Source organism: Octopus sinensis, linkage group LG1, assembly GCF_006345805.1.
Source record: "Octopus sinensis linkage group LG1, ASM634580v1, whole genome shotgun sequence".
Lineage (NCBI taxonomy): Eukaryota > Metazoa > Mollusca > Cephalopoda > Octopoda > Octopodidae > Octopus > Octopus sinensis.
This window is the reverse complement of record NC_042997.1, coordinates 49,505,996-49,514,975: the sequence shown is the minus strand read 5'-3', so window position 1 is coordinate 49,514,975 and position 8,980 is coordinate 49,505,996. Positions and strand designations below refer to the sequence as shown.

At 38.1% G+C, this 8,980-nt stretch overlaps 1 long non-coding RNA gene across 1 annotated transcript in view; it reads right to left on the bottom strand.

Moving 5' to 3' along the window:
* Positions 1-420: 420 nt before the first annotated feature.
* The window catches only part of LOC118766243, a 24,816-nt gene continuing 16,256 nt past the window's right edge, over positions 421-8,980 (bottom strand). Inside the window, exon 3 of the long non-coding RNA XR_005002150.1 lies at positions 421-567. This is a non-coding gene — a long non-coding RNA (uncharacterized LOC118766243). The remainder of the gene's footprint in view (positions 568-8,980) is intronic.

The following is an 8,980-nucleotide window of genomic DNA, read 5'->3' as shown; positions in this document are numbered from 1 at the left end:
GACATAGACCAGGCCCTTTACATAGCCCCATGTTTGCGCTTTCGCCTGTCATCTGCAGTCATGGCCGGAACGAGCTGCAGCTTGTAAGATTTCATTACCAAGCGTTACCTCAGGACGCGCCAAACCGTCGTTGGTGGAATCTGGGTTTCCAGTCTTGTTCTTCTTATGCACTTCTTGGGATTCCGCATGAGTCTTTTGGCGAACCCTCTCGACCGTCTCTTCCGATGTTAGTGGTCGTCCAGTTCCTTTTGCCCTACACAAAGAGCCTTCCTCTTTGAATTTTTTGTGCTGTGTCCATATCTGCATTGCCGTTGGTGACTTCTTGGAGAGCTCTCTCATGCACGCTGCGCAGTCTTGTTCGACTACTTTCGAGCATACCCCAACACACAAAGCGCCTTTTTTCTTTCAGTGAATGCCATTTCTATACCTGAAAAGATAAATATATCAAACCTTAAACATAAAATTTTTACCTGTTTCTACACAGGCTGTTAAAATTTGAAGTCATTTGAACAAGAACTGGCAAAGTTATTAGATTACGAAATGATATCAAATTTTTTGAAACACCTACTCTATGTATTGTTCTGTTGGTTCTACTAAACATACACACACATACATATTCATGCATGTATACACAGACACACTCACATGCACACATAAAACTTGGGTTCCGCTCTAATTTATCATCGCTGCTAGAGAGTGGATTATGATGTTCTGGGATACCATAATCTACTCTCTGATTTCGATTTCCGGACTAGGCAGTACGTTATGTGGTTGAGCAAAATAATGGAAACTTCTTAAAATTTTAAACAAATTAATTTTAATATGGGGTAATTTGGCTGTAATTACAGCTCGAATTCTACGAGGTATGGACTCGTAAAAAATTTGAATTTTTGTCCATTCTTCAACTAAAACAGTCTCCAGTTCTTGTAGTGATGATGGTGGAGGATATCGACTCTATACTTGTTTTTCTAAAATGAGCCATAAATATTCAATCTGGGTATTATGGTGTGGTGGCCAGGTTAGACGTTAAGCTTCACTCGTGCCATTCAGTAACAACTTTGGCTGTGTGAATTGGTGCATTATCATCCTGAAAGGATAAATTTGATCAGATAAAATGCTTAAATAGTCTTGACAATTAATTCTGCTATGAAAGGAAAGCATTACGCAGGCGGATTTCAAATATATAGCCCCCCCCCCCCGGCCACCAGATCACCACGTATCCTCCTCCATGTTTAAATGTTTGTTTTAGCTGTCTGCACACGTATACTCGGCCGGTGGTCGGAAATAAGGTAAAGAATCACTCGTCCGAGAAAATAACATTCTCCCACTGCTCTAGGGACCAATTCTGTAGGTTTTTACTCTACTCTAAACGCTTTGCAACGTTTGCTTTTGAAAGTAGTGGTTTTCTGATTGCGGCCCTCCCGTGAAATCCGGCTATGTGTAGCTCCCGATGAACAGTTTTTGTGAAAACTGGGTTCTTCACGTGGTCGTTAAACTCTGCGGTAATTTTGGGAGCTGCACTTTTGTAATCCTTTCTAACAATTCACGTAAGAGTTCGACGGTCCCTATCTGAATGTTTTTGTTTTCTTCCGAAGTTTTGTTTCGACGGGGAGGTTTTCCCCCTGTTTCTCCAAGGCTGTTATTACTTTCAATACAGAACTTCTTGATATACCAAACATTTCGGCTGTTTTTTGTTATTCTAGCGCCTGCCATAGGAGCACCAACAATTTGACCTCTTTGAAAGTCCGATAGATCTGTCATTTTAATGAATTTTTAATTACCTTTTTCTGTTGATATCGGAAACGAAACAGCAATTTTAGCAAAACATATTAAGCAACACTAATAAATCAAAAGACATAAAAATAGACAAGCTTTTGACAGTTTTACAGATATTCCAAAATTATGATGCTGTGATGCCAGGTGTTTCCATTATTTTGTCCAACGCCTGCATGTGCTTGAGCGAAATACTTCATTTCATGTTATTCCAGTCAACTCAACGGCAATTGAATAAGTCTGCAACGTGTTGGCGTCCCATTCAGGGAGAATGTTGCAATTTCTATCAATTATTAACCTATGGAAACCTGGGCCTAGAGCATTCGGACAGTAATATCCAGTAATATCCAGAGGGTTTACTTTAATCACATACTTAATCCCAATTCTGTTCATATAGGTGCCTGTCCATGTGCGATTGCGGGCGTTAACGTTGATGTGTGTACATGTGCGTGCGTGTGCACGTGTGTATGTGTATGCGTGTGCATTTGTGTATATATGTGTGTGTGTGTGGATATCTGTGCCTGCGTGTGTATCTGTCTGTTCGGTCTGTGTACGTTAATAACGGTCCTTTCTGCTTTGTTGTTCGTAGTAAGTAACGTGATTTGTCAGTATATCCTTATATGTTATATTTCTCTCTCTCTCTCTCTCTCTCTCTCTCTCTCTCTCTCTCTCTCTCTCTCTCTCTCTCTCTCTCTCTCTCTCACACTGTGTTAGGAATTTACCACACAAGGAGTTTGATCTAAAATAACAAACTGTAAATATACGCTGTGCTAATGACAATAGAAAGATGTCGAACAGACGTTACGATCACTCTCACATTTATTGTTTCCACTGCTCACAGTCTGAAGTATCAGTTTCAGGAGACAAGGTGTGGTTGTAACGATGAAACTTAACAGATGTATATCACAACCATTTTCTGAGTGTATGTATGTATGTATGTATGTATGTATGTATGTATGTATGTATGTATATGTGGGTGTGTATGTATGTGTGTGCGTATATATATATATATATATATATATAATATATATATATATATATACATATACATATACGTATACATATACATATATAACCGCTCGGATTTCTGGACAAATACATATACATACATACATACATACATACATACATACATACATACATACATACATACAGACAGACAGACAGACAGACAGACAGACATACATACAAACATACATACATATATTTGAGTGTATGTGTTTATATGACAGTATATCTATTAAGCAATCCTGTCTTATAAAAGACATAAGGTTCCGACTCGTTCTGATGACGCGTAATTAGGCAGAAACACCTCCCCCAAAGCTGTCCTCTTATCTCCAAAAGAAAAAAAAAGAAGATTACATTTTCCTGAGTGGCATCTTAATTCAGAAGATTGATTGTTGATTTCTTTGGGATTATAACCTCTTCTCATTTGGAATTCGTTGTAGTTGCAGTTATGTTTTCATTTAGTTTCTCTGGAAGAAAACATAATTTCTATGAATCATGAATTTATTGATGCTTTCTTGTCCAAAATACATACATACGTATATAAACACACACACACATACATGTGTGGGAGTGCGTGCGTGTGTGTAACGAGAGGCACTCAGCTAGCTACTCGTCAGGCCGAAGATGCCTTAACTATATGAAGGTTGCATTGTCGTTAAGGAATCCCAAGTATATTCGTCGAAGATCTAACCAGAAATATATATATATATGTATTCAATGTACAATATATAGATTTAATAATGCAGCGAGCTGGCAGAAGCGTTAGCTCGCCGGGCGAAATACTTAACAGTTTATCGTCTGTCTTTACGTTCTGAGTTCAAATTTCTCCGAGGTCGACTTTGCCTTTCATCCTTTCGGGGTCGATAAATCAAGTACCAGTTGCGTACCAGGGCGATCTAATCGATTGCCCCCCTCCCCCAAAATTTCGGGCCTTCTACCTAGAGCAGAAACTAATACATGGATTTAATAAGACGGCGAGCTGGCAGAAACGTTAGCATGCCGGGCAAAATGCTTAGCGGTATTTCGTCTGCCGTTACGTTCTGAGTTTCGTCCTTTCGGGGTCGATAAATTAAGTACCAGTTACACACTGGGGTCGATGTAATCGACTTAATCCGTTTGTCTGTCCTTGTTTGTCCCCTCTGTGTTTAGTCCCTTGTGGGTAGTAAAGAAATAGCTATTTCGTCTGTCTTTATATTATGATTTCAAATTCTGCCGAGGTCGGCTTTACCTTTCATCCTTTCGGGGTCGATAAATTAAGTACCAGTTGTGTACTGGTCTCAATCCATAAATTTCAGGCCTCGTGCCTAGAGTAGAAAATAATATATAGATATAAGTACAGTATGTGGATTTACGCGCCGAACTCCAATTGTGGAAGGTACCTGTGGAAGGTGTAGACCCAGAAAGACATGGAACGAGGTGGTGATAAGGGAACCCGAGACGTGGCAATTTGCTGCACTTGATAAGATAGGTCAAGCTAAGCAAAATCACTCTCTTCCACACATAGCGGCCTGTCCTTTGCAGGTGGCGGTTCCACATAAAATTCACCTGTGCTGGTGACGCGTAAAAAGCACCCAGCACAATCTGTTAAATAGTTGACGTTAGGAAGAGTATCCAGCCGCAGAAACCATGCCACAACAAACAATTCGAGTCTGGACAACTTCCAACTGACCAGCCTCCATGTCAAACCGTCCAACCCATGCCAGCATGGAAAGTGGACGTTAAACGATGATGATGATTTTTGTCTCTCGCTTGATGGAGTAAGTTTTTTGGGAGGGGTGTTTTTTTTTTAACAGTGCGTTCTGTGTTTGTATCACGAGTTGAGTCTGTAGATCGACATGATCCTGATACTCCACTCATCTCTAATTTCCATGTCACGTGATTGCTTCATTCACTGACATCCAATATCATTTGTTGGTTGATCGACGAATGTCTTTATGGGATAACCAAATCGATGATAACCATGTTGAAGTAGAATATTACTAACCAGATCCTCCTTGATTTCCAAGCCGTGTCTGGTAAAGCAAGTTCTTTTTTTCTCTAATGGTGTTTAATATTTTAGAAAGTTTATTGCATAATCTTTCTTTGGTGGTGTATGTCAGGAGTATTCTGGAGATAAGAAGAACGACAAATACACATGTTTCAGCCTCAATATGCATCATCAGCACGACACTCGTTCAGCAACCAAGGGAATTCGACATATACAAAAAGTGCTCAACACATTCATAGCCTATATAATTTGCATAATTTAAACAGAATTAAGCGTTCATCTGTTTTTGAGCCAGAAACACTTATCCACAACTATCGTCATATCTCCAGACAAACCTATCCTTTTCTTTAATGGCGTATCAACTTTGGAGAAATTCTTGACTCTTGAGTTAATTTCCCCTTTTTCATATAGAGATATCGTTATTTGGAAATTATGACACATCCTCTAGTGGCGGAAATAGTTTTAATAAATCAAGAATTTATGTTACATGGTATTTGATATATCTGCATTTGTCTATTTCGTTTTTGGATTTGGTTTGCAAGATTCTTTATATGAGTTCGTGTATTGAAGCATATTCTGTTGTGTCTGGGGAGAGTCATTTTCTTTTTGTGCCTTATAATGTAACACACTCACCGGTAAAATTTCCACTTATTTCTTATTTTTATTTTCATAAAATTTTCGTTGCGTCTTGCAACCTTTTCAATAGTCTTGACTTTTTTCAAGACTATTGAAAAGGTTGCAAGACGCAACGAAAATTTTAGGAAAATAAAAATAAGAAAATTTTAGGAAAATACAAGTAAGAAATAAGTGGAATTTTACCGGTGTGTGTGTTACATTATAAGGCACAAAAATAAAATGACTCTCCCCAGACACAACAGAATATGCATTTGTCTATGTTGCTCAAATACAAGCCAGTGGCCTCTCTAAATTGTTTCTCTTAGTTCATTTCCTTTTTGATTAAGCTGACACCACTATATTACTGGTACAAGTCTATGGATCTTTTAAACACTGAAAAGTAATACATGAAACATTTAAAACCACGCAATTGAAAATTGAAATCCGAATCTTGAAATATCATGCTAGAAATTCTAAAGTATATCTCTTCGTTCACTCATTTCTTTTTTTCTTTTTTCTTTTATGTTTTGTTTCTGCTGTTTTTTATCGTCTCCTCTCCTCTCTCTCTCTCTTTAATTGTTTATTTATTTTCTCTCTCTCTCTCTCTCTCTCTCTCTCTCTCTCTCTCTCTCCCTCTCTATCTTCCTCTCTCCGCCCCCACTCTATACGATCACTTCTAAATGTCTACTCTATTGTCCCTATGAGAACATTCGAGTTGACTTACAGGGCGTGGCATGACAACGGAGAAGAAACGTTTGTGTGTTCTGGACAGTTTTACACCGTCTGACTAACTACTTGGAATGTGTATTGTAAAGGCCGATGTGTAAACTTACGTCGGTGCGTATGTACGTTGGTCTTCAGTAAATTAACCTACAAACAAAATCCCGAACATGAGCCATTGAAGTAAAAGGGAAGTCTGAGAGAGTGAGTGTGTTTGTGGATGTGTGGCGGTGGATGAAGAAAGGAGAAGAAAGGAAGAATGAAAGAACACATAGTAAATTGACGAGAAAGGAATGAAACAGAAAGTAGTAGTAGTAGTAGCAGTGGTAGTAGTAGTAGTGTAGTAGTAGTAGTAGTAGTAGTAGTAGTAGTAGTAGTAGTAGTAGTAGTAAACAAGACCAACAATAAATCAATGAATGGATGAATGGACGATAATGTTTGAAAGAAAGAAAGAAAGAAAGAAAGAAAGAAAGAAAGAAAGAGAGAGAGAGAGAGGAAGGAAGGAAGAAAGAAGGAAAGAAAAAAGAGCGTGTGAATGAATGACTGCACGAAAGAGATATAAAAAAGAAATACGAATGAAAGACAGGGGACTAGGGGGAAAAAGAACCGACTGGATGAAAGAAAAAACGTAAGAAAAAGGAAGAGAAAATGAAAGTGTGAAAGATGAATGAAAATCCAAAGAAGAAACACGAATGAAAGAAAGAAAGAACGGAAGAGAAAGAAACAAAAGAAAAACGAGACAGAAATAAAGAGAAAAAGACGATAAAAAAGAAGAGAAGCCGAAAGAAAGGACACGATGAAGAAGAGAGTAAGAAAAAGATGAATGAATAAAAGAAAGAAATGTAGGCTAGAAATAAATAATGAAAGAAATAATGATGAAAAGAGACGAAGAAAGCCGAAGGAAAGAAAAGGGCGATCGAATGAATAAAGTTAGAAAATAATGCAAAGAAAATTTTTCACGACTCTTCGGGGTTTTTGTTCCTTCACTTTGTAGTTTGTGTGTGCGTGTGTCCTTTTGTTTGTCGTCTTTTATTGTAGCTCATTTTTATTTTCGTGTTTTGTTTTCTTCTTTTAGTAATTTTCCACCCAAAAACAGTACCACCACCCCCACCCCACCCGCATATGAGGTTTCAGAAGAAAGTTGCTTGAAATTTTGTTAGAATTTTCTGTTCTTCTGACTCTCAGAAATGTTCTCTCATCATTGTTTCATGCAAGGTTGAATGTTTTGATGTCATTACGCACACACACACACGCACACACACACACACAAACGCACAAACACACAAACACACACACACTCACACACACTCACACACACACACACAAACACACACATGCGCACACACGCATATACACAAGCGCACACGCAAGCTCGCACGCGCACACACACGATCAAAATACAGACTCACATAAACAGGTTCACAGACATACACACACTAGCATAGTGATGGAGAGAAATAGTTATGTGAGTATGTGTGTGTGTGTGTTGTGCGAGCGTGTGTGTAAATGTGTGTTTGTATATATATATATGTGTGTGTGTAAATATGTATGTATGTATATACAGCCATTCTTTGCATAATATATGTTTAGGAATATATGTACTTATGAGTGCGTCTGTATGTGACTTTGTGTGTATTGTATGTATGTATGTATGTATGTATGTATGTATGTATGCATGCATGTATGTATGAATGTATGCATGCATGCATGTTTGTATGCATGCATGCATGTATATGTATGTATGTATGTATTATGTCTGTCTGTATGTATGTATGTGTGTGTATGTATGTATGTATGTATGTATGTATGTATGTTGTATGTCTGTCTGTATGTATGTATGTGTGTGTATGTATGTATGTATGTATGTGTGTATGTATGTATGTCTGTCTGTATGATGTATGTATGTGTATGTATGTATGTATGTATGTATGTATGTATGTATGTATGTATGTCTGTATGTCTGTCTGTATGTATGTATGTGTGTGTATGTATGTATGTATGTGTGTATGTATGTATGTCTGTATGTATGTATGTGTCGACACCATGAAGGATAGAAACAGAGCCAGCAAGAGACCAAAGGAGAGCGCGAAGAAGAGAGAGACAGATAGACAGACAGGGACAAAGAGATAGAGAGGTAGAGAGAGAGGGGGAGAAGAGTAGAGTGTACGCTAAAGTATACAAATTATAAGGTTTTTTCAAAAATTTGGCGAAGAATCTTTCTCCACCCTTTCTTTGTTTTCTCAATGTGGGTGAGCTTCCTATTTTCGAAATGTTCGTTTTTGGTGTCAACTGTTATACAACACTGACTCCGCTGAACGAATACATATTATCTCGTTGGGCGCAACTATATAAGCTGTTAACTCATATGTTTGTTTGGAGTTTAGGAGTAACTCAACCGACATTTCTTTTTTCTTGTTTTTATTTTTTGTCTCGGTAGCCTATGCCCTTTAAACATTCAGGTTTCGAATACTTTGAAACAAACGCAAAAAAGTTTGACACAAATTTAAGCAAACGTGAGCACTGCTATATGGTTGCTTCTTCAGATTACACTTTCCCCACTTAAAAATTTGAAGAAATATTCGATAACACAAAAAATATTGACACGGTGAACTACTGCGGGAGGCCACAAGAAGTGAAGCTCTACTCCCTGGACAGAAGGCGAGAAAGCTATGCAGGGTTATCTATATGAAAGATCCCGGACGGCACTGCATAATACTAAAGATCTCGTTTTCTTCATCTTGGATAAGGACCCAATGCTGCAACAACCTGGGTTTTAGGGAATAACAACTGTTCAAAATACTGCCAAAGAACCTCATAGATTTGTGAGGCATAGATATGGAAACCTTCAAAAAGCACCTCGACAAATTTCTTTTTGAA